A 26,325-nucleotide genomic window follows, 5' to 3' on the forward strand; every position below is an offset into this window, starting at 1 on the left:
TTCGTTATATGTGTAAAAAAAAGTGTTTTCTGGGGGTGTTGGGGGGAGAGAATAACCGTCACTGCAAAATCAGTTTACGCTTGTGAGCAGGATCGCAATCCAAATGGTAAGGGGAGTTGTGGTTGCCCGGCAAGGGATAAGGGGAAATTCAGAGAGGGGGTGGTATTTGGGGTTAAGGTAATATTGGATGTGGGAGTTGTGGGAGTATTTTATGCTTTAAATATGTTGTCATACATTGAGTTCAAAAAGGGAAAACTGAGAGATAAAAATGGGGAAAGGGGGATGGTGGTGGTGAGGAAGCAGAAATGAGGTGCAAACAGGATATGAGATGGCCACGTTGAACTAGATCACTATAAACATTAATGGAATACATAACCAAATTAAAAGGAATAGGCTATTAAATTTACTGAAAAAAGAAAAAAAAATAGATGTAGCATTTGTGCAGGAAATGCATCTAACTGAAGTGGAACATAATAAATTAAAGAGAGACTGGGTAGGACACATAGTGGCAGCATCATATAATTCAAAAGCAAGAGGTATAGCTATATTAATTAATAAAAATGTACCAATCAAAATAGAGGAAGAAATAATAGATCCAGCAGGGAGGTATATAATTATAAAGTGTCAGATATATTCAGAATTTTGAAATTTGCTCAATATATATGCGCCTAATGAAGAGGATCAAAAGTTTATGCAAAATATTTTTTTGAAGATTGTAAATACACAAGGAAATATATTGATAGGAAGGGATTTTAACCATAATTTGGATCCAGTGTTGGCTAAAACTGGACAAAAGACAAGTAAAAAGAATAAAGTGGCCAAATTTATGGTTAAATCAATGCAGGAAATGAAACTTATGGATATATGAAGGAGGCAGCACACAAGAGAGAAGGAATACTCATATTATCCAAGTAGGCATAAAACGTACTCAAGGATTGATATGTTTCTGTTGTCAGCCCATATTCAAGGGAGAGTTAGGAAAACTGAATATAAAGCTAGATTACTATCTGATCATTCACCCCTATTATCAGAAATAGAACTGGAGGACATCCCACCAAGAACATATAGATGGAGGTTAAAAAGGCAGGAATTTAGAGCATTTATTGAACACCAAATTAAAATATATTTTGAAATAAGAACAGAATCAGTGAAAGACACATTTATATTATGGGACGCAATGAAAGCCTTCATTAGAGGGCAGATAAATTGTAACTAAGATGAAAAAGGACTATAATCGGGAAATAGAGCAGTTGGAAAGGGAGATAGTAAGTACAGAAAAGGAACTAGTAAAAAGGGATGATATAACAAAAAGGAGAGAATTGGCGGACAAAAAAAAATACGAAAATTACAAACGTACAAGGAGGAGAAGAACATAATGAAAATAAAGCAAAAGTATTATGAACCGGGAGAAAAAACATGCAAAATATTAGCCTGGCAACTTAAAACAGAACAAACTAAAAGAACTGTATTGGCATCAAGGAAAAAGGACAAACAAATTACATATAACCCAATAGAGATTAATGAGAACTTTAAGGAATTTTATACATAATTATACCAAACTGAGAACTAGGGAAAGATAATGAAATAGAAGAGTTTTTAGCTAAAATTGAACTGCCGAAATTGCAAGAGGAACAAAACAAACTGACAAAACCATTTGAAATAGAGGAAGCAGAGGATATTTTTAAAAAGCTGCCAAACAATAATACCAAAGACAGGAAAGGATCCATTAACATCAGCATCATATTGACCAATATCTATACTTAATTCAGATTATAAGATAATAGCAAAATTATTAGAATACAAGATCAAACTAAGAAAAGACGAACAGCGGATAATGTCTGTAAACTTATTAATCTAATTCATGCAGTTCAAGGAAATAAGAAGCCAACAGTGGCTGTTGCTTTAGATGCAGAAAAAGCCCTTGACAGAGTAGAATGGAATTATTTATTTAAAGTATTACAGAGGTTCAATCTATCAGAAAAATATATTAATTGGATTAAAGCCATTGACGAAGATAACAGTAAATGGATATGTATCGAACCAATTTAAATTAAGTAGGTCAAATAGACAGGGATGTCCATTATCCCCCTCATTGCTCGCTTTAGCAAAAGAACCATTGGCAGAACTGATAAGAACAGAAAATAAAATAAAAGGGATAATAATAAAGGAGAAGGAGTATAAAATCAGTTTATTTGCAGATGACATCATACCTTAACAGAACCAGAAATATCAATAAAAGAATTACATAAGAAATTGAAGGAGTATGGAGAAATATTGGGGTACAAGATCAACGCAAATTAAAGTAAAGTGATGCCAATGAGTAATGCACATTATACAGAATTTAAAAAAAGAATCATCATTTAAATGGCAAACACAAGCAATCTGATACATAGGTATTAGGCTAGATATTACCTTAAGCCACCTGTACAAACTAAATTATCAGCCACTAATAAAGAAATTGCAGGAAGAGTTAGAACATTGGAAAGAATTACCACTAACATTGATAGGGAGGATAAATTGAATTAAAATGAATGTCTTCCCAAGGATACAATACTTATTTCAATTGTTGCCAATTCCCTTAACAGAAACATTCTTTAATGAACAAAAGAGAATAATAAGGAAATTCTTGTGGAAAGGGGGGAAACCAAGGGTAGCATTAGTTAAATTAAGAGAGGTACAACCAAGGTGGTTTGCAGTTACCAAACTTTAAAAATGATTATAGAGCAGCACAGATAAGGTATTTATCAAATTTTTACCAGACTGGACTAAGACAGAACTAGATAAAATAGAGGAGAAGGTACTGGAACATATACTTTATAAGTGGGATGAAAAGCTGGTGCAATATAAAAACTCACCAGTATTGCATCATTTACTTAATATATGGAAGAAGATCCACTTAGAAAGGAAAAAAAAAACGAATTATCAAATAACAAAATTGTTATTGACACAAAATCCACTAATTCCTTTTACAATAAATAACCTTTCCTTTAGAGAATGGGAGAGAAAAGGAATCAAAAGAATAGAAAATTGTTTTTTGGGAAATAATTTATTAACATTTGAACAGTTGAGGTACAAGTATTTAATAACTCATCGTACAATGTTTGCATATCATCAACTGAAAGCTTATATAAAGGATAATTTGGGAAACAGACTGAGATTACCTGAAGGAAGTAGCTTTGAATTTGTGATTATAGACACAATGATAATTAAAAGATTTATAACGAACATGTACATAAAACTGCAAGATAAGGAAAATGATGAAATAAGCTATAAACCTAAACAAAAGTGGGAAAAGAATTTAAACATAAAGATAAAAAATGAAGCATGGGAAAAGTTATGATCTGGAACTATGAAGAATATAATTACCACAAGGTTAAGCATGATACAGTATAATTGGTTACACAGGTTATATATCATGCCTCAAAAGTTAAAAGAATGGGATCCAACAATATCAGATAGATGTTTTTGCTGTAAGAAGGAAATGGAAACAACAGTACATGCAATTTGGGCATGTGAGAAAGTGAAAATGTTTTGGGAAGATCTAAATCAGATATTAAATAAAATCACAAAAAATAACATGCCAAAAAATCTTGAAATCTTTCTTCTAAGTAATATAAGAAGTAAAGAATTAGATCTCAAATTGGATAAAGCGCAAAGAAGTTTTATTATGATAGTCTTAGCTAAAAATGTATAATGTCAACTTGAAAAATGGAAGAGAACCTGAGAATACAGCAATGGTACATGGAAATGAATAAATGTATTACATTGGAAAAAAAAAACATATAATTTTAAAAATAAATACAAATTATTTGAATAAATTTGGGAACCATACATGGAACATAACAGAGAGGGCTTGCCTCGGACCTCCACCCTCTAAAATGATAAGAAGACAAAACGACTTGATCCAGTGTGTAAAGGTCAATGACACAATTTTCTTGTTTATTTTTCATTGTGTGATGACATTGTTTAATGGTTTTATTGTATTGTATATGTTGAATATTTATTGGTTTTGAAGGGGAGTGGGAAGGGGGGAGGGAGGTTAGGGGGAAAAAAGGGAGAAAATGCCACTGTGTATATTTAATGAGAAACGTTTGTATTTATTTTGGTTGATATGGTTCACAGTGTGAAAAATAAAAAAATATTTTTTTTTTAAATATGAGCCAATAGTTCACCAAGGAATCACAGTATTGGAAATGGTGTAAATAAAGAGTGTATGTGACAATGTACAATAATGGGAATGTATTGGCAGGACACTAAAGGAAACTTTGACTGGTTTCCTTTTTGTAAAGAATTTATTGTGAATAAAGTCTATTTTTGGTTAAAAAAGGTTTGACAAACAAGTCAATGCAGTCGTAAAAGCTAGCTTTTTTCCAGCTCCACACTATTGCCAAAATCAAATCATTCCTGGCACTAAAAGACCTCGAGAAAGTTATACACACCCTCATTTTCTTCTGTTTAGACTACTCAAATCTCTTTACATGGGAATTAGTCAGTCATCATTATCCTGTCTGCAACTGGTTCTGAATGCAGCAGCAAGGCTCCTGATAGGAGTCAAGAAAAGGGACCATATCACCCCTATTCTGGCCTCCTTTCACTGGTTGCCAGTACGGTTCAGGATAGATTTTAAAGTTCTCCAGTTGATTTACAAAACGATCAATGGATTAGACCCTTTTACATCACTGATCTCCTACTCCACTTCAAGACCCCTCAGATGCAGCCAATTTAGGGTGCTTGGTTGATCCATGCTCAAATCGCAAACTCAGGGGAGATTATGCCTTCACTATTGCAGCCCCCAAACTTTGGGACAACATTCTTCCCTCCATCAAATCAGCCCCTTCCCTTAACTCTTTTAAATCTAAGTTGAAGCTGTATTTTTACTCACCAGTGTTTTGAGGTGATTGCTGATTGTTACCAAGTTATATGTACAATTGTAAACCTTGAATACTCATTTTATACAGCACTTTAAATAGCTGCTTAAGTTGAAATTAAATTTATGATCTGTACAGCACTTTGGTCAATGTGCATTGTTTTAAATTATATAAATAAACTAAACAGAAACTATTTTGGAATCATCTGAAAATTTAGTCTCAAAATTATCTATTCCATAATCAAAATTATTTATTTACAACATGAAAATAAGGCGCCCAAAACTGACCCCTGTGGAACACCATTGTTAACCAGTAGTCAACTGGAATAGGATCATTTTATTCCTGCTATCTGTTCCTTGTCGACCAGCCAATGCTCTTGTCATGCTAGTATCCTTCCTGTAATTCCAAATGCTCTCATCTTGTTAAGCAGCCATTTGTAGGGCACCTTGTCGAAGGTCTTTTGAAAGTCCAAATACGCCACATCCACTACATCTCCCCTGTCTATGCTACTTGTGATCTCTTCAAAGAATTGCAACAGGTTTGTCAGGCATGATTTTCCTTTAAGAAAACCAGGCTGACTTGGGCCTATCTTTTCGTATTCTGGAATCTCATCCTTGACAATCGACTTCAACAACTTTCCAAGCAACAACGTCAGGTTAATAGGTCTATAATTCCCTTCCTGCTGCCTTGCTCCCTTCTGAAACAGCAGAGTGACATTTGTGATCCTCTAGTTGAGAATCATGCCAGAATCCATTGATTCCTGGAAGATTATTACCAATGCCTGCACAATCTCTGCAGCTACCTTCTTCAGAACCCAAAGGTGTATTCCATCTGGTCTGGGAGAAATATCTACACTTAGACCATTTAGCTTTCCAAATTCCTTCTCTTTCGTGATCTTGACTGCATTCACTTCTCTTCCAAGACAACCATGAGAGTCCAGTATGTTACTAATGTCTTCCAGAGTGAAGACCAATCCAAAATACTCATTCAGTTTCCAATTATAATTTCTCCAGCATCATTTTCTATCAATCCTATGCCTACTTTGGTCATTCCTTTACTCTATATAGCTAAAAAGCTTTTAGTTTCCTCGCTGATATTACTTGCTAACCTTCTTTCATAACTCATCTTTTCTTTCCTAATCACCTTCTTACTTGTCTTTTCCAAGTTTCTGAATGTTTGTCAGTCTTCTATCTTCCCACTTATTTTTGTTTCCTTTAATGCCCTCTCTTTTGCTTTTAGTTTGGCGTTAACTTTAACTTATTCTAAGGCAATCTGTCAAGCCAGTCTTATTTTGAACCATAGGAACAATTACTTCCTGATATACTGAGTTCCTCATTTCTAACTCTTGAAGGTGCTCGATGGACAAAGAGTTGCCCTCATTGGTCATGTGAGTACAATATAATTACATTCTCAATCTGAATCAGAATTTGCCATGAACATATTACAAAATACATTGCTTTGTGGCAGCATTAAGGGTACAAAATTTCTATAAATTACATTATTTAAAAATAAATTAAATAGTGAAAAGGAAGAGAAAGTGGGGTACTGTCTGTGGTTCATTGTCCATTCAGATATCTGATTGCAGAGGGGAAGAAGCTGTTAATATACCATTGGGTGTTCATCTTTAGGCTCCTGTATCTCCTTCCTGATGGTAGCAGTGAGAAGAGGGTCATTGACGATAGAGACTGCTTTCTTGAGACACCGTCTCTTGTAGATTTCCTTAATGGAGTGAAGACTAATGCCCATGAATGGTGGCATCTGAGCTCACAACTCTCTGTGATTTAGTTTAGAATTTCACAAATGTGAAGAACTGATATAATTACATGTTAACTTAGTAGCAAGCAGAGTTTTAACTTTATTTTTTCATTTTTGTTATTAGGGTGGGCACTTTAAAAGCTCATTTCCAGGTATAAGTTGCTCATTCACAGCTTAGAAACAAGATTCAACAAAAGGTGCATTAGAGCATGTCAAGAGCGGCAGAAAGCTTACCAAAAAATTGAAGTGCCAGTCTGGTAAAGTTCCCAGTGTAAAAAACAGTCCTGTCTCGGGAAATGATCCAACTTGCATCAAATGTGAAATCTCTAACCCTCTGACTCATTGGATTGAAGGTGCTCACTCTAATAGTGGCTTTGACAAAAATTACAACTCTATTGCTTCCAAATGGGACTAGATTCATGGTTGGCAGGCTTGAATTATAAGGAGAGGCTGGAACTTCTCAGTTTGGAGTGTAGGAAGCAAATAGGAGATCATATGGAGGATGTCAAAATGACAAGGGGCAGAGATGTGGTAAAAAGTCACGGCCTTTTTCATAGGGTGGGGAATCTAAATCAGAGGGTGTGAGGGGGAAATAATTTAATAGGACTTGAGGGGCATCTACTTCATAAAGATGGTGGTGAGTATATAGAACAAGCTGTCAGAAGAAATGGTAAAAGCAGAGCCAATTATTTATTCTAAAGACATTTAGGCAGGTACATAGAAAAGAAAGATTAAGAGGGATATTGTCTAAATGAAGGCAAGTGGGACTTTCTTGGTTAGCATGCACATGTTGGACTGAAGGGCCTGTTTTCATGCTGAAGACCTCTATGATTCTGACTCTATGGCTATATTTGTTATAATATAGTCAGCTATATTGCATTAACTATTGAAAGGTGTATGGTGTGTATTTCTCAAATGATATATTGATTGCTGTGTAGCCATCCACTAATTGAAAAAAGAAACACACACATAGTGAAGTCAGTTTAAGCTCTGAGTTTTATTAGGGCTCAGGTCTGACTTTTATACTTGCATTGTTCCTGCTGTGCCCCCCCCCCCCCCCTTGGTGGACATCACAACATGCATAACAAAAGCGGGTTTCCCGCACGCGGGTACTTTCCTGCACAACAATGACCTTCTTCTGTGCACTTTCCCTGTCTGTTGGCTACGCAGCAAGGCCGGCGCCATTTTGGGTCACTGGCCTTTAAGGTGCCCTTGCCAGTTCAATTGTTTGTGCCAGCGCTGCTGCGCGGGCTGCTGGCCTTTGGTTGAACTCGCTGCCTGGAAAGCTGGCTCAAACACCTTGGAGGTGGGCTGCCACATGACCCTACCCCAGAAATGGTGGTATTGTCCTTGTTATTGTCTTTGGTGCCCAGAGGAAATGTCTCTGCAGCCTTCGGTGACCTGCCTCTTCAGTATGGTGCCGGTGTCACGACCGGGCGCACCGAGTCTAAGTGTGATGGTTTCAGTCTGTCTGTGATGAAGATCTCCATCTTGCCTTCGACCTCCAGCTCAAATGTTGCCCCATTGTTGTGGATGACCTAGAACAGACCCTCGTATGGCCTCTGAAGTGGTGGATGATGTGGACCCTCTGAATGAAAACATACTCACAGTCCTGCAGTTCTCTGGATATGTTGGTCCTTGCATGTCCGTGCCTGGAAGGTGGAATCAGGGCCAGGTTGCTGACTCTTTCCCTTAGCCCTCTGAGGAATGCTGCAGAGCCGTCCTGTTGTTCACCTGGAGATAGTATGAATTTTCCCGGGACCTCCAGTGGAGCTCCGTAGATCAGATTGGCCGAAGAAGTGTTGAGGTCTTCCTTGGGTGCCATGTGAATGCCTAACAGCACCTATGGTAGCTCGTCTACCCAGTTGGGTAATTGGACTCTGGTCATGAGTGCAGTGTTGAGGAGCCTGTGGAAGTGTTCCACCAACCCATTGGAATTTGATGCAGCTGGGCATTCCACAGGCTGGTGAGGTCATACCACAGATTGGAGGTAAACTGGGCTCCTCTGTCAGATGTGATATGGGATGGTAACCTGAATTGTGCCACCCAGGACGAGATGAGGGCCCTGGCACACAAGGTTGTAGATGTGTCTGCCAATGGGACTGCTTCTGGCCACCTGGTGAAGTGGTCGACCATTGTGAACAGAAAGAGGAAACCATCGGATACTGGTAAGGGTCCTACTATATCCATGTGGATGTGGTCAAACCTTTGTTCTGTGGGCTTGGAATGCTGAAGTGGGGTCTTACTGTGCCACTGTGCCTTGACTGTTTGGCTCTGCATGCATGCCGCCCACCCACTGACTTGTTTCTGCAATCCATGCCACACATATTTGCTGGTCACTAACTGGACCGTGGTCCTGAGTCAGTCCATGGATGGAGTCAAAAAATATGTCATCTCCAAGCCGCTGGGACGATGGGTCTGATCAGACCAGTGGCCATGATGCACAGGAGTCTGGTGTTACCTGTGCTGACTGGGATGTCCTGGAGCTGTAGTCCCAATATGGCAGTCCTGTATTGGGGCATCTCCTCATCTTCCTGCTGCACCCCTGCCAGTGCCACAAAGTCCACTCCCCTTAATAGCACGTGGATACTTTGCCTGGACAATGGATCAGCCACCATGCTGTCCTTGCCAGAGATGTGCCTTACATCTGTGGTGTACTCCAAGATGTAAGACAGATGTTGTTGCTGGCAGGCTAACTAGGGGTCTGAGATCTTAGCCAAGTCACGGGTACTCTCCTGCATAACAATGCCTTTCTTCCCTGTGCACTGTCCCTGTCTATTGGCTGCGCAGCAAGGTCAGTGCCTTTTTGGGGTCACTGGCCTTTAAGCTGCCTTTGCCATTCAATAGCTATTGAAAGGTGTATGGTGTGTATTTCTCAAATGATATATTGATTGCTGTGTAGCCATCCGCTACTTGAAAAAAGAAACACACACATAGTGAAGTCAGTTTAAGCTCTGAGTTTTATTAGGGCTCAGGCCTGACTTTTATACTTGCATTGTTCCTGCTGTGCCCCCCCCCCCCTTGGTGGACATCACAACATGCATAATAAAAGCGGGTTTCCTGCACGCGGGTACTTTCCTGCACAACTTTCCTGCCTTTGGTTGCTCTCGCTGCTTGGAGTGCAGACTCGATTTGCTGCACATTTTGGCTTGACTTAATTCTGTTCCTCATCCAAGGAATCTAAACAAGTTATCTAAAAATTATAAACTTTTTTTTATTGAAGCAGATATAAATGCTGAAAAAAAGATTAAATTATCAATAATACATTACAGCTTCAATTATCCAAAATGTCTGGGACCGGGCCAATTTCGGATAAACAGTTTTTTTTGGAGAACTGGTCAATTTTTAAAAAAACAGTGTTTCTACAACAACAAACAAGGTAGGCTTTGTAAGCATAATTCTTGAAACAAAGTGATTGCACAGAATCAATATCAGATTTCCAATGTGCTGGAAAGGCATTCTATGCTTACGTGAAGAACAGAAGGATGACGAGAGTGAAGGTAGGGCTACTTGGGGATAAAGGAGGCAACATGTAGGCACATGTTAGGGAGGTTATAAATGAATACTTTGCTTCAGTATTCACCAGAGAAAAGGATCTTGATCAGGGTGAGAATGGAATAGAACAGGCTTGTGTGCTGGACCATGTTGAGATTAGAAAAGACAGAGTGCCAGAACTTCTTATAAACATTAAGATTGATAAGCCTCTAGGGTGGGTCATGATATACCCTGGGCTGCTGTGGAAAGGAAGGAAAGAGATTGCTGGTGCATTGGCTATGATCTTTGCATCTTTGTTGACTACAGGCGAAGTGCCAGAGGATTGGAGAATGGCAAATATGGTCCCCTTGTTTAATAGGGAGACTGCTGGGAAATATAGACTGGTGAGTCTTTCATCAGTGATGTACAAACTATTGGAGAGGATTCTTAAGGATAGGATTTCTGAGCAATTGGATAAATACAATATTCTCAGAGATTGTCAGCATGGCTTTGTAAGGGGAAGGTCGTATCTCATAACCCTAATTGAGTTTATTGAGGAGATAACAAAGAAACCGATGAAGGTCAGGCAGTAAATGTAGTCTACTTGGATTTTAGTAAGGAATTTGACATGGTCCCCATGAGAGACTCATCCAGTAAGTCATGAGGCATTGGATTCATAGAACCTTTGCTGTGTGGATTAAAAATTGGCTTGCTTGAAGAAAGCAGAATATAGTTGTAAATGGAAAGTGTTCTGTCTGGTGGAGTTCTGCAGGGATTTTTTTCTGGGACTCCTGCTCTTTGTAAATTTTAGAAATGGCCTATATGAAGTGGAAGGATGCTTTAGTAAGCTTGTGGATGATTAAAAAGTTTGGAGGAGTTGTTCATAGTGTTGAAGGTTCTCGTAGGTTACAAAAGAATATAGACAGGATGCAGAGTTGGAATGAACAGTGGCAGATAGAAATTTGGATAAGTGTGAGGTGATGCATTTTGGAAGGACAAACCAGAAAGCTGAGTACAGAGTTAATAATCAGATACTTAACAGTATGGAGGAAGAGAGGGACCTTGGGGTCCAAATCCATACATCTCTCAGGATTGCTGCACAGGCTGATAGGATAATTAAGAAGACCTATGAGATGCTGAGTTTCATTAGTTGGGGGTTGAGTTCAAAAGTTGAGAGGTCATGTTGCAACTCTAGAAATCTCTGGCGAGGCCACACTTAGTGCATTGTGTTCAATTCTAGTCATCTCATTACAGGAAGGATGTAGAAGTTATGGTGAGGGTGCAGAGGAGAGATGTTTCTTGAATTGTAAAATAAGTCTTATGTGGCATGGTTTACAGAGGTGGGACTTTTCTCTTTGGAGAGAAGATGGATGAGAGGTGACTTAATCAAGATCTACATTGGTAGGGCATAGATGAGGTAGGAAGCCATCACTCTGCAAAGTAAAGGGAGGAATGTTTAGGGGAGACATCAGGGGTAAGTTTTTTACTCCAAGACGTGGGGTGCCTGGAATGTCTTGCCAGAGCTATTGGTGAAGGCTGAACAATTAGGGACATTTAAGAGGCACATGGATGAAAGAAAAATAAAGGGTTACAAGGTAGAAAGGGTTCAGTTTTTTTTTGGTAGGAACAAATAGGTCAGCACAACATTGAGGGATGAAGGGCCTGTATTGTGCTGTAATGTTCTATGTAAGTTCAGAAATGACGGAAGCTAAAAAATGAAAATGATGAAAGCTTCGAATTGATGGAGGTATAAATGGTCTCTTCTGACTATTTGTGGGTAACCTTCAAGATCTTTTCACCTTCAAGGAACCCATTAGCTGGCCCCATTGTGTGCAACCAAAGATTTAATAAGCAGCAATGGACATCAGCTCATATGTCAGAACACAAAATAGAATTTTAACCTTTGCTTTCTAAAATACTTGACAAAATATAAAACACTTAATTCAGAAAAACGCAACAAACTGATAAAAGATATTTGAGAGTTTGATTATAAAATGTGGATTTTTTAGAAAGGTGGAACCATATTCAGAATTACAAATTCATTTCAGAATTTATACACTTAAATGATTGATGACAATGGAAACAATGCTTTAATTTCCTAATTCAAATGTCATTTTAGATGTCTTATTAGTGATTTCATAGTTGATGAAGAATTTAATTACCCATAAATATTATTGGCATTTCACAAGATTCACAAGACAAAGGAACAGAATCAGACCATTAGGCCCACTGAGTCTGTTCTGTAAATCTACGCTAAGCTACTCAACACTAGTTCCAATTTCCAGCCTTTTTCTCATATCCCTTGATTCCCTCACTAATGAGATACTTGTCTCTTTCTTGTTTAAATACTCCCAATGATCTGGCTTCCACTGGTGTAGGCGGCAGCGAGTTCCACAGATCCACAACCCTCTGGCTAAAGAAGTTCTTCCTAATCTCGATTTTATATGGATAACCTGTAATTTTCAGACTATGACCCCTTGTCCTCAATTCACCCACCAAGGGAAACATCTTTACCACATCCACCCTATCTAAACCTTTCAAAATACGAAATACTTCTAGAAGATCTCCTCTCATTCTCCTATACTCCAATGAATACAACTCAAGTATTTACTCAGGGCACTTACTGGGGACCTTATCTTGATATTATTTGAATATTTGCATAATATACTATGGTGTCGATTAAATGACCCAGCTGAAATTAACAGAATCAAACCTAATGATGCATAGACATGATTTCACATCCCTCTATGGCATCTGGCAAATTTAAAAGCAATTAATTAAATATCTTGACTAAAAATACTGTTATCTGAACATTGAATGATTGCAAAAATCAGCTGAAATTACTGGTACAATAATCAGTAATTATGTTTGACTGCCCTACCACTGAACTGGCCTTGTAAATCATTCAATCCTATCAAAACTAGAAAATGAAAACCAGACAACTAAACTTCTGTTCACCTGGTTTGGAGATGACAGTGGTGCAGCCAATGGAATCAGCCCTCCAAGGCACTCCTCATTAAAATCAGTGGGTGACTCAATTAACAGCCGAAAATAATCACATTCTCAGAATTCAACCGTTCAGATTCTTCACATTTGACTGTATCCCATGAAGTATCCAGGCATCAGGTCAACCATGAGCAAAGGAACATGTAGCTGATGCCATATACTGCCCTCTCTCAGCAGACGAATCAGGGCTCCTCTATATTTCACACCTCTGAGATGGCAAAAGTGAAAAATATGGTCTGGATGGAGGTCTCATTGGCTAACATGAAGTGTGGCTCATAAATAAAGAGACAGTGTATGCCCGCATGTCAAATATCTGGACCACATGAGCAGCAACTAACATTCATACACTAATGCCAAACAGTAACCATCTGACCTATAAACTTTGAACTTCTTTCCTTTGACGTGCAAAACATATTAATTTGCTAAATCCCTGCACAGTTTTCATATTTTCCTTATGACTGTGTGGGCTTGCTACAGGTGCTCCCACATCCCAGAGGTGTGCTGTTTGGTAGGTTAATTGGTTCATTTAATTGAACTGCAGTGCAAGGGAGTGGTGGAAAAGTCAGGGTGGATGCAGTGAACATGTAAGAAAAATAGGGTAGTGCAAATTGGGAACTGGGGTTGAAGGGATTGCACATTCTGTGGATGAGAAAGGCTTAGAAGGACATGGACCAAATGCAGCTAAATAGGACTAGTCCAGAATGCCACTCTGATCAGAAGAGTCCAGTTGGGCTAAAGGAGCTGATTCTTGCTGTAGGACTCCATGACTCTGTTGTGACTCTGGTTGCCAACATTGAATTAATGGGATGAATCACCTTCTTCTCTGTTGTATGAAAATAGAAACACAAAATAAGTTGTTTCGTAATTTAAATGAGTAGGTTAGAGCCAGAGTATTCTGCAACAGGCAACTTACTGCTTAACTCTGAAGTGTTGAACACTCTACAGAGGCAGTTTGATCTGATAACATACTCTACACTCCAAATTAAGCTGGCATTCCACCCTTCAGCTGACATAGTCACTCTCTCATCCATCAACCATGACCACAGTGTATACCACCCACAAAATATGCACGACCCATTTATCAAACTTACTTTGCACTGTAACCATAATCTAACCTATAACATCGACAGAATGACTGCAGTGGTCCAAGAAGTGGATCAGCATCAGAATCAGAAGTTATTGTCATGAACAAGTCTTGAAATTCGGGGTTTTGCAGCAGTATCTCTGTGCAAACATTTATAATAACCGTCTTACGACATTACTGTAAAAATAAAAATAATAGCGCATGAAAAGTAAGGCAGTGTCTTTGATTCATTGATCATTCAGGAATCTGATGGCAATGGGAAGAAGCTATCCTTGTGCCATTGAGTGCTCATCTTTAGGCTCCTGTACCATTTTTTCCCAATGGTAGCAGAGTGAAGAGGGCATGGCCTGGCTGGTGGGGGTCTTTGAGGATAGAGGCTGCTTTTTAGTCTGGTGCCTGTAATGTCGCAGGCCAAGTTAGCCGCCCTCTGGAGTTTATTCTAGTCCTGAGAGTTGGATCACCAGCACTCCCAACTCAAGGATAACTAAGTAGTGTCCACTGACATCTAAATCCCAATAATGAGGTAAATAAAAGTGAGTTTGTGATTTTATTGCATGTTCCTAATTGAAATCTTGCCCAGCATGTTCAATCTCACTGTTTTTATTCCTAGGTACAATGAAGGGGATTTTCATTCTGCTGTCCAAGTGTACATGTAAGTTTGTAGACAATTGACCAAACTATATTTTCATTTCTTCTAATACAATGACACAGGCCACTGCTGTGAAGTATTTAACATCCATTCACCACCTGAACAGTGAAGGTGAAATTCCTTCTGAAAATTTATCACCATAGCCTTTGTCCAATTCATTAAAAAAATTCTGATCAGATAATGCTATAATCTTACAATGTAGAAGGCAGCCATTTGGCCAATCAAATCTGAACATTCCTATCAGTCCAACTCCTGCACTATTTTTCTGTACATTATGATTTTTCACATGCCCATAAATTCTCCACTGATTTTCCTTCCACCAATTTACACAAAGGGGAATTCACAGATGCCAATTAACTTACCAATCAACTTTGTAATCTGGATGGAAACCAGAGGACCTAGAGAAAACACACATCACAGAAAAATTATGTTTTTCACTAATTAATTAAACCTTTAGTCAACTTTGTAATATTAACAATTTTTCTGTTCAATGCACAATTTCTAAGGATTTTAAAGCATTTATTAAAAATCAGCCAGTGTAACCTGGCATGATATTTGGGAGACACTGATGTTATGTTCATAAACTGTTCAACAATCTTTTGTTGAATTTATGACAGATGGCATGGTTGAATACATATATGGCTATTTCAAATCACAGGAAAACTTACTGAGACAATGATCTGATTGGTCTTCTGCGACTTGAGGGAAACACAGTGGTACCAGTGAAAAAATCTCCTCATAAAGAACACCACTAGAGTTTAAGATTGAACCAAGGTTTTGTAGGGTGCCATTCCAAAGGAGAACATAGTCATAGGTTACCATATACAATATTACTATATATAAATATATATATCACACATACATACAGTATGTTTGAATTTGTTGTATATATGGTAACCTATAACCATATCCTCCTTTGGAATAGACACCCTAGCCGATGAGTCACTGCACTATTTGCAGCGCCATTGCAGGGCCCCCAAGGAGCGGAAGGCAAATCAGACCAATTGAACAAGGAGAAAGTATAGGGTTCCTGTTTAATTATGGAGATAAAACATTGATAAAGACCTGACCAGCTATTTTATTAGGAAGTCAGAAAAATGAAGCAGTGACAGCTTCCAAAGACACATAAGCCAAAAGAGGCCCAGACCAGCAAGCTTTTATTAAGAATTTCTATTAAGGTCAGTAATTCACCACTCTATATTTCACACTATTACACAAAGTCAAGAATCCATCCTTCAAAGCACAGGGATAGGGTTTATGTATCCAATATCTGTGATGATGCAACCAACCAGCCTACTGAAGGGGGTGACCTTGGTACCTGCAGGAAGACCACCTGGGAGGCTGACACCACCTGGCTGGCTGTCATTCAACCAACCTGGATATAGACCTCGAGCTGGCCCCTCCTGGGCCAGTCACATGTGGAACCACTGAGATTGAAACTGGTGTACAAGACTTTAAGTGGATTAAAGCCTGTAGAATTGTCTTTCGCTGTTTTGTGTCTGCTTGCAGCACCACAGCGCACCACAATATCTGCATTCATCATATCATAACTGAAGAGCATGATAATGATGTATTTCACATAATCACTATTTTCAGTTTCTTTAAAGCTGGTCTTGAAGGGCATTTACTAACATGAAAGATTGCATTTAGATTTTGCCTCCACAGGTTATTTGAAAACCCTTTACACTAAATGAAGTTATTTTGAAGTCACTGATTCAATTTAGGTAAGGTTGTAAGTTAATTTTCATTTTTAATTAGCAATAGTTATAATCAGAAGGGAATAGAATCAGATACATTCTGTTCAATCAGTACAAATTGGCTTTGTATAAAAATATTAAATGATATGAAATGGAACAATCATGATGAAGTTAAATGTAGTGGATAGTGGACATGGGTTAAGGGGAACATTTTTCACTCAGAGGGTGATGAGAGTGTGAAATGAGCTATTAGCTGAAGTGGTAGATGTAGGTTTGATTTAGATAGTTAACAGAAAATTGGAGAGGTACGTGGATGGGAGGAGTATGGAGGGCAATGGTCCGGGTTTAGGTTGATGGGATTATGTGGATTAAATAGGTCAGCAAGGACTAAATGGGTCAAAGGGCCTGTTTCTCTGCTGGGTGCTGCTATTCTCAATCTTTTTTCACCTATGCCTGACACCCCACCACCCCCCTCCCCCTGGACTCTGCTCAAAGTTTATGGGCCCACTTTCCTGTGAAGCAGTCAAATTTTGCAAGTTTTGATTTTTTTTGGAGATACAGCACGGTAACAGTCCATTTTGGCCCATGAGTCCATGCCACCCAATTTACACCCATTTTTGAAAGGTGGGAGGAAACCAGAGACCCTCAGGGAAAACCCATGCAGACATAGGGAGAATATACAAATTCCTTACTGACAGGGCAGGATTTGAACCCCAGTCCCATTCACTGGCGCTGTAAAAGCATTGCATTAACTGCTACCCTGACCATGCCGCCTTTCTTTCATACTTCTTTCCTACTAACTATAGAAAAAGCATGAAAAAATATTTATGTTACATGTGTTACAGTTTTGTGTTGTATATTGACCTATGTGTTGTGTGGTTTTATGTTAAAAAGTGACAGTTTCCCTGAGAGAGCCAAGGTGAAGGTGGACTACTGAGAGAGTGGGAGACAGACTGAGCATGTGCAGAAAATGATCTAAACATTTCTGGACTTGGATGATAGACCACCACTGGGGGTGCTGTGGAGAGGAAGAAGGCCCAGAGCATGAATCACGGTTTGGAGGACAGTTTAGAATGTTGGGATTTCAAAAAGGATGAACATTCTGAAGGCAGCCAGAAGGATCCGGACTGAGCCATTGTTCCTCTCTGCAAGCAGCACAAGAAGACAACTTTGAATTTTGTGCTCTCCCTCTCAAAGATCTTTGGGCTTCAGTTAGCAAACAAACTGAATTTTGTTTATGATCTTTGCTTCAGTTGAGATCAAAGTTTTGTGAGTCTTGTGTGTTTTGTGTTTGTTTTGTGTCTAAAGTTTTTTCTGTGGGCTGATTGGAAATATATCTTAGATTTTAATTACTATGTTATATTTAGGCTGGGGAATTTATTAGTTTTACACTGTTATAGAAATTTGCATAGAAACCAGTGGGCATTGTTATAAAGTGGGGGGGGAGATTTTGAATTAAAGTTTGAAGGTGATTTTTTGTTAATACAGTAATTGTTCATCTTTACTCCTGTGTGATATGGCTTCTTTGTGGTGGCTGGTTTGATCTTGTAACACATGAGGTGATTTTAAAAAAAACTTGGATTAGCTTGAATGTGTGGAGGCCCCCATCTGGCTCATCAAGTAATTTTTATTGCATTCCCTTCCACCTTATCAGTGCCTCAGTTTCCATTTTCCCTCCCAGATCACTAATTCCTGCAATATCTTCTTTCCAAAGCTCCTATTCAGCTCACAGGAACCTGCATTCCACATAATGTCTTTAAAACAATTAGTGTCGCATTTGATGTACTTCCTTTGAACTTATTACATTCACTGGGAAATTTATTTTAATACTCTGTAACAACCAAATATAAATGAAATTAAATTTATTTTAATAATATCCAATAATTTGTAGTCATTTGGTCTAACACCATCAAAATCCTGAGTGTGCCAGATTGTCAGCTTTATTGTACCTTGCAGAATTCTAAAAACTCTTTAAAGGTTGACTGATGCTGCCAATTGTACTTGTTCTGAATCACAGACAATGCATTTCTTAACCATCTCTGCTACAGGTTAGGCTGCAGTATGAATACACTTTTTTTGGATATTAGAGCATCTTAAGGCTTTTTTGTGTTTTGAGAAGGAAAAGTGAATTATTTTTAAAAATGAGAAATGCTAGAACTACTTCACAGTATCTGAGGAAAGAGAAACAGGGTTAATGCTTTAGGTTAATGACCTGAATTGTTTTAAAGTTTCATGGAAACAGTCAACTTGCCTTAGCTCAATTTTGCACATGTTGTTGCTGGGAATTTGTTGCTGGACTAGTCGTGCTAAGGGCAATATAAGAAAATAAAAAGCTGATATCAGTAAATATGTGCAGCTCTTATTTTCTAAAATTCCAGTCCCCTCATTAACGTTCTTTGTGGCTGTCTTTACCCAGTCCATGCTATATGTGACACTAGCCTCACACCAACAAGCCTAGTTGTATGTGGAGCTGCTAACACCAAACATTTATTTCTTTTTTATTTCTGCCTATTGATTTACTGAAGTTCAGAAAGAAGATTCACCACTTTATTTAGAAAATGGTAGTAGGAGTTTCAACTTCTAGCACCTGCAGTGTCCTGCACACCTCCAGTGAAAGGTGATTTGGTCAGTGGCTCCCACATCCTGGTAATAAGAAAAATTATCACATCAACATAATAGCTGATGAAAATAATTTGCTTTAAAACCCAATTTTGAAAACATTATTTCTTCCGATTCTTTTCCTTAAGATCTTCTCTGTGGAAAAGAATTTGAAACATTGAAGCAAGATATGCTTAATAAATGCTTTGAGTAAGCACTTTGTGACTCATTGTTAAGGTGCTACTATTGACTGCGGATAATCTGTCAAAATGTTATCAAAGACCATCTTCCAATTAAAATAAGTGTACATCCCCTTCCTTTCATGATTATAATGTAAACTGTGTTTTACTTAAACTTTTCCTGAATTAATCACTTGGGTCATTGTACATATTAGGATAGATTTTCATCTTTACTGCCTGGTTTGTAAATTGGCAGAACAATTACCAGGCTTCATAGAAACTGATAGGCTTTCTAATGTAGATGATAATCTCAGTGCCAACGTTGAAAACCAGATTCATTTTCAGAAATTGACATGTCTTGGATTATCTGTTTTTTTTTGATATTGCAGGCTTCAATTGTTTTTGGCCATGTGTCAATGGAAATGGCAGAACACCAAACATTTATTTCTTTTTTATTTCTGCCTATTGATTACCAACATTTTTGGATTGTAAAAGACCTATCTAACTGAATTTTATTTTGTTCCCAAAATCCCCTTTAGAAATATTTCACATAAAATCTTCTTAAACATGAGTGCACATACGTAAAGTGAACAGAAAATAGGTGAACTGAAGAAAGTGTTATCCTTGTAAGGCAGATGTTTACACACATCAGACTAGAAATTGGATTACATTTGAAGCTGGAGTACATTTTGGATTTGCTATCTATTTCCATACTTCAAGTCATACCTTTAAAACTACTTCCTTTTTCTTGCTTTTGCTCTCTAAGGTTAGCTTGGTGCTAAATTCTGTTTGAAAATGTTCCTGTGAATCTTTATTATATTAAAGACACTCTATAAATGTAAGCTGTGCAGAAGTGGACAAAAAATGTTGTATTCCTGCTGAATATGAGAGTTTCAAGCACCAAGAACCCGTTCATCTCCTGAAATATCAAGTAATTTATACTACTTTCAAGCTTGAAATGTGTTCTTACATCCAACAGTGCTGATGAGCTGTAAACCAAACACACCAATCATCTAAAGTAAAAAAGTACTGCAGATATTGAAAAATAAAACAGATGAGTCAGAAGTAAACTGCATTTTGTGGTCCGAGAAAAAGTGTTTTGTTTCTGGTCAACGCCTTTCACCAGAAATTGAAACACAGTGGTAGTTCAAAGAAAAACCACTGAGATAATAAGAGATGGAAAGGTTGATGTTTTGGGGACAGGGAACAGAACATCTGAAGGAATGATTGCTGTCAATTCACCCAACTAAAGTGCACCCCAAAAGTATTAAATTCCATAGAGACTGCAGATCAATGGCTAATATATAAATCCTTGCATTGCTGTTATTGCATTAAAATATATTTGGATGGAAGGTCATTGACCCAAAATGCTAATTCTGCTTTATCAAAAAAGCCATCTGATCTGTTGATGTTCCCATCATTTGATGTTTTCATATCATATCATCATGGAAATTAATTTCAGCTCAACTTGGAAATAGGCAGGTACATAAAGGCAGGAAGAATCATAATGCCTGTCTGCTAAACAACATGCTTAATATGAGGTAAGAGGTGCCCTGTGTGATCCCCGCCTGATACCAGTTCTCAATGGGGAGGAAGCAGATTGTTACAATGTACTTTTTGCTTGGAGACTACATTGATTTTCTAAAGCACATGTGAAATTAATGGTCAATGACATTAAAAAAAATCATAATTAGTAGAAATTAAGATTTAACCAGCTAATGACAAAAATGGGCAGGTTATTCTATGTTGAATTTATTTATTGAATTTATTGAATAGCAAGTAGTCACTGTTAAACTCACATTCCACTCTTTTAAATAACTGAAGGGATTGAGGGTAAGAGCACCTACAAACTCATTCCAGTGTGCAGCTGAGTCTTCTAGCCACAGTGCTGCTTGAGGATGCCTCAATATATGTGTAGCCCCTTTGATGGGAGGTCAGCAGCCTTTTCCCACCAAACATACCATAAGATAAGCATTAAAAGAATCCACAAAAATGCTTAGTTTATTTTTGATACATAATTCAGAAGAAATAATGCATAAATTAATGCATAAAAGTTCATTTTCCCTTAAGTTAGCAATTTGGGGAAATTAATCCCTTCTTTCCAACAATACTAACACATTAATATGGCTTCTCTTATAGAGAGCAAAGGCATCACAAACACAGTTAATAATTCAAAGAAAATAACTGATGCCAAGCCATTATAGGGAGATGTGGGACACTTGAGTAAAAGCCACATTAAAGAAATCCAACAACTAACAGACTCTTGAAGCTCTCCCCTTGGTCACTGATCATGGACTGTCTTTTTTTTTTGCACCAGTATTGTTAGATCTATCCTATGTAATTCTTGTCTCTTCTAATTTAATTCACTATTTTTTATTCTGGTTTTCCATTACAAGAACCCGATTAGCTACATCAAGTAAGAATTTTGGGACATATGCACATTGTACTCATTGTGATCAGACAGGATTCAAGAAGAATCTCTAAAAAGGAAAGAGAGGTAGGTTTACTAACTGATGGCAGGGCTATGCAACTAATTACATTTGGGTATAGAAGAATGAGAGGGGATCTCATAGAAATGTTTCTAATGCTGAAAAGATTGGACAGAGTAGATGTGATTAAGATGTTTCCCTTGGTGGATGACTCCAGGGAAAGAGAGTACAGTCTTAGTCTTAGACATTTAAACCAGAGATGAGGAAAAATATCTTTAGCCAGAGGGTCATGAATTTGTGGAATTTGTTGCCACGTACAGCTTTAGAGGCCCAATCACTGCGGAGTTTAAGGAGGAGATTGATAGGTATCTAATTAGTCAGGGTATCAAGGGATATAGGGAAAAGACTGGAAATTGGAAGTAGAAGTGAGAATGGTTTTCCTCATGATGGAGAGGTGGAGCAGACTCAATGGGCCGAATAGCCTACTTCTGTTCCTTTACCTTGTGATATGCAGTAATGCCAGGTTTTACACTGTGGAGATTACTGAGATGTTTCTAGTATGGCTGGAGATAGGGCAGAGTGATGACATCATGGAAACATTCAAATAGAAATATGAGACTTTTTAAATTGAGGTGTTGTTCAATTGGATGTCACTGTACATCAGTGGAAGTAGGAACAATGGATAAGTGGGTCCTGGTACATGTTAGTACCTCATTTATAAACATGAAAACAAAGAAGGAAAATGGAGAGTGCATTAGAAGTGGTAACAAACGCATGGCTGAGAAACTTTCCAGGTGGAAAAGAGTCCATTTGGTGATTGCATGAATATGAAATCCCGCTGATTTCATGCTAATGTTCTAATAATTTAAAATGCCCCAATTTAGATAAAAAATTGATGGAGGAATTCTGTGCATGAATTATACACATGGGATCATAAATCATTCTCTGTGCCTGCACAATCATTGTTGATGATCAGATGCCCAAGTTAATCATGACCTTCTACTGGTATGAAAAATGTGCCTCAATCTCTATAGGCTATCATAGATAATTTTATTATGCTTGGAAAAATATTTAATTCTCGTAAATCCTCAGAAATAAATGCACCAAACTCCCCCTTATCTGTTTTACTCCCCAGGAAATGAAAAATAACAATTGTTGTTCATCATTAGGACCTTCAGCCATTCAGAGATTCATTAATTGTCATTATATAACTGAATGCCTTGTAATATTGCCATAAAGTTCCCCCACTTAATTGGCGGATGAAATGCAGGGCTGTCTATTTCACGCCTTCTTCAAAAATAGGTGGGAGATAGGAATAGAAGCTTAAGTGCTGTGATCCCACCATCCGGCAGATGAAATTTGACCATCAAATATTTGTATCCCTTCCAAGTCTGATACAAGAAATGTTACAATTTGCCTTTATTCGGCACTCTCAATCCTTGTATTCCAGCACTTAAGTTTCCAATTAACTGCCAATTTTAACTTAATTTTTTTTCAACTAACAATTTGCTATTTATAAGAAATGTTGCCTTTCAATCTATTATCAAGAAAGTGATTTCACATTACAAACCAACATGTGGATGATGTACTCTGCCTGAAAGTCTGACATGATGGAGCATGGTTTCAGCATCTTGGAATTGGGAGAATCTCTTAATAACAAAGAGGGTACTGAGCACTCATTAGTTTAACAGACTCAAGGTTAAGATCACATTTGGACACTAATAACTAGCAATTGCATTCTATTCTTTTCATTTGCTCCCCAGACTGCAAATAAAACAACTTCTCAGATGTTTTGCACTCATCATTCAACCTCTTTTACATTCCCTAAACCACTTTCCCTGAATTCCCAAAGCTTTAAATTTAAATAGAAACCATCACGTTCAATATGATCACAAGTCACAATATAATTGTGTATCAGACCTGCTGTTATTTAGATCAAATCAGAGAATTGATTGTTGGGGTTCTTCATAGAAATTGAGAGCATGTCTCTTCCGGCCTGCTCCATCAATCAATACAATCACTCCTTTCTCAAAATTTACCGTTGTTTTAATGTAAGTAATTTTCAGTTTTACCCTTGACAATTAGTTCCTCTATTTTAGAAAGGTATTTCTGTAATTGTCTCTGTCTTTTCTTGAAAAGGGTGATAGTTGAAAAGGGTGATAGTGGCTCCAGCCTGAGCAGTGACTTGGATCCATTCCAATTTGCCAAACAGAGCAACAGGTCTGTGGCAGATGCCACCTCACTGGCTCTTCACAAATCCTTGGAACATATAGACAGCAAAGATGCATACATCAGATGCTCTTTATTGACTACAGATTGACATTCAGTGTCATCATCCCCTCAAACCTGATCAGCAAACTCCAAGATCTGGGTCTCACTGTGCAATTGGAGAAGGAGAACAAATTTAAATTACTTGGAGTCACCATCTTGGAGGACTTCTCCTGGACTCAACATGGTAATGTCATTGTGAAGAAAGCCTATCAGTGCCTCCTCTTCCTCAGGAGTTTATGGGGGGGGGGGGTGGGGTCGCTATGACATGAGATACCTTGGTAAACTTCTACAATTGTGCTGTGGAAAATGTGCTGAGCAGATGCATCACGGCCTATTATGGGAGTACCATTCAACATTGGTCATGGCTATCCCGTGAGGTCAAGGATGATAGACTTTGTTCCATTTTCCACAGAGCGAGGATACCTGCGTGTGTATTTGTTTAACATGTAATGTCGCACTCCAAGAAGCACGTGATAATTCACAAATCAATCAACTAATTCCAATGGCATGAAAACTACGACGATTGGAGATGATGGATTTGTTGCAGCCTTCATCCACCTTCACAGCCATAGATTTCAAAGTAACGTCATATGCCTGTTCCACCGTTGAGGTCTTAGTTGGATTGTTCTTTGTCAGGGACATCACCCTCGACCTTACCGCAGTGGAGAGTGGAGAAGCTTGTGTGGTCCTGAGATCTCGACAGCGATGCTGTCTAGAGCTATGCTCTTGGTGGGGGGGGGGGGGGGGGGGTACCAATACCTCTGAGTGAAAAGCCCTATAAAAGTTAGAGAACACAGCCCAGTAGATCACAGGCAAAATTCTTCCCACCATCGAGTTCGTCCATGTGGAACACTGCCATCAGAGAGCAGCAGCAATCATCAAGGATGCACCAGGTTCTAACATTAAGGAGATGAGCACATATAAAAAAGCTCCATGATACATACAACATGGTGAGTTAGTGGTGGAATGGTGGACCATACTTATTTTTTGGTGGCGTCAGGCCCCTAGTGGGTTGGGGGGGAGGGAGGTGGAGGTGGCAGCCTCACTATGTCCACAAATCATACCAAATAATTTTAAACTCATTATACATTTTTATTTTGTATTTAACATCAAAACACAATGAAATTAAGAATGATACAGTTTTAAAGGAAGTATATAATTTTTATTTGTATTTAAAATCAAAGCATTGTGGCAAGATGGTACTGCAGAGCAAGAGAAGGATGACACACACTCAGCTTTAAGTGAAGTCAAGGCTGATTTATTGATCTCCCCAACCCTGCTTTTATAGCCCCAAATTCCCACCACTGGGTCCAGTATTCCCGCTGCTGCGGGTGGATGTGATGTCACCAGTGAGCTGACCTTTGATTGGCTGTGTTCCTGCCCTGCAGACTCCTGGCCCGTGAAGGCCATTAGTGAGCGCAGGCTTTCTGCATTCACCATGTTAGTCCTCCATTTTGAGTGCTGGTTCACTTACCGAGTAGCAGGCTGCTACACGTCTCTCCCCCCAACCCACCCCCCACCCAGAACTGGTGATGCAGATGCTGTCATCTTCGATTATGATCTGCCTTTGCTTGGGTGGCCTACCCCTGTAACGTGGTGGCTGTGTGTTGACCGGTTGGCTTGCATCCAGGTGTGCTGGTTTGAGGCAGACAACAGTGAATGTCTTTTCTTTCCAGGCTACGTCCAGCACACATGTTGACGCATTGTGCCTGACTAGCTTGTACGGTACTTCATAAGGGCTGTTGTAACAGGGATGAAAGTTTTTATTTGCCCTTGCTGTATAGGTGGTATGGGGGCCAGGGTATCCAGTCTTTCCCTGAACTTTTCCAGGATTGCTGTGAGTGACTCGTCTGGGTCTTGGGCTGTGGGCATGAATTCTCCAGGAATGCCCAAAGGTGAGCTAGCTCTGCTGCTGAGGCATTTAGGTCTTCTTTGGCAGTTGTATGGATCCACAGAAGACCCACGGAAGCTTGTCTATCCAGTTGGGTTCCTTGAGCCGAGTCATCAGTGCTGCTTTTAGGTGTCTGTGGAACCGCTCCACCACCCCATTTGCCTGGGGGTGGTATGCTGTGGTATGGTGGAGTTGCATCCCCAGTAGGTTTGCCAGTGCTGTCTACAGGTTTGATGTGAACTGTGTGCCTCTGTCCGTGGTCATGTGTTCTGGGAAGTGATTATCAGGGGTCTGGTGCTGGCCTCTGTCATTGTCTCTGTCAGTGGGACTGCTTCCGACCATCTTGTGAAGCGATCAACCATTGTCAGTAGCTATCATGCCCCCGAGACACTGGCAGTGGTCCCACAATGATTATGTGTATGTG

At 38.8% G+C, this 26,325-nt stretch overlaps 1 long non-coding RNA gene across 1 annotated transcript in view; it reads left to right on the forward strand.

Moving 5' to 3' along the window:
• Positions 1-17,693: 17,693 nt before the first annotated feature.
• LOC138756139 (uncharacterized) overlaps positions 17,694-26,325 on the forward strand; it is a 35,565-nt gene continuing 26,933 nt past the window's right edge. Inside the window, exon 1 of the long non-coding RNA XR_011352793.1 lies at positions 17,694-17,802. This is a non-coding gene — a long non-coding RNA (uncharacterized lncRNA). The remainder of the gene's footprint in view (positions 17,803-26,325) is intronic.

Source organism: Narcine bancroftii, chromosome 3, assembly GCF_036971445.1.
Source record: "Narcine bancroftii isolate sNarBan1 chromosome 3, sNarBan1.hap1, whole genome shotgun sequence".
Classification (NCBI taxonomy): Eukaryota; Metazoa; Chordata; class Chondrichthyes; order Torpediniformes; family Narcinidae; genus Narcine; species Narcine bancroftii.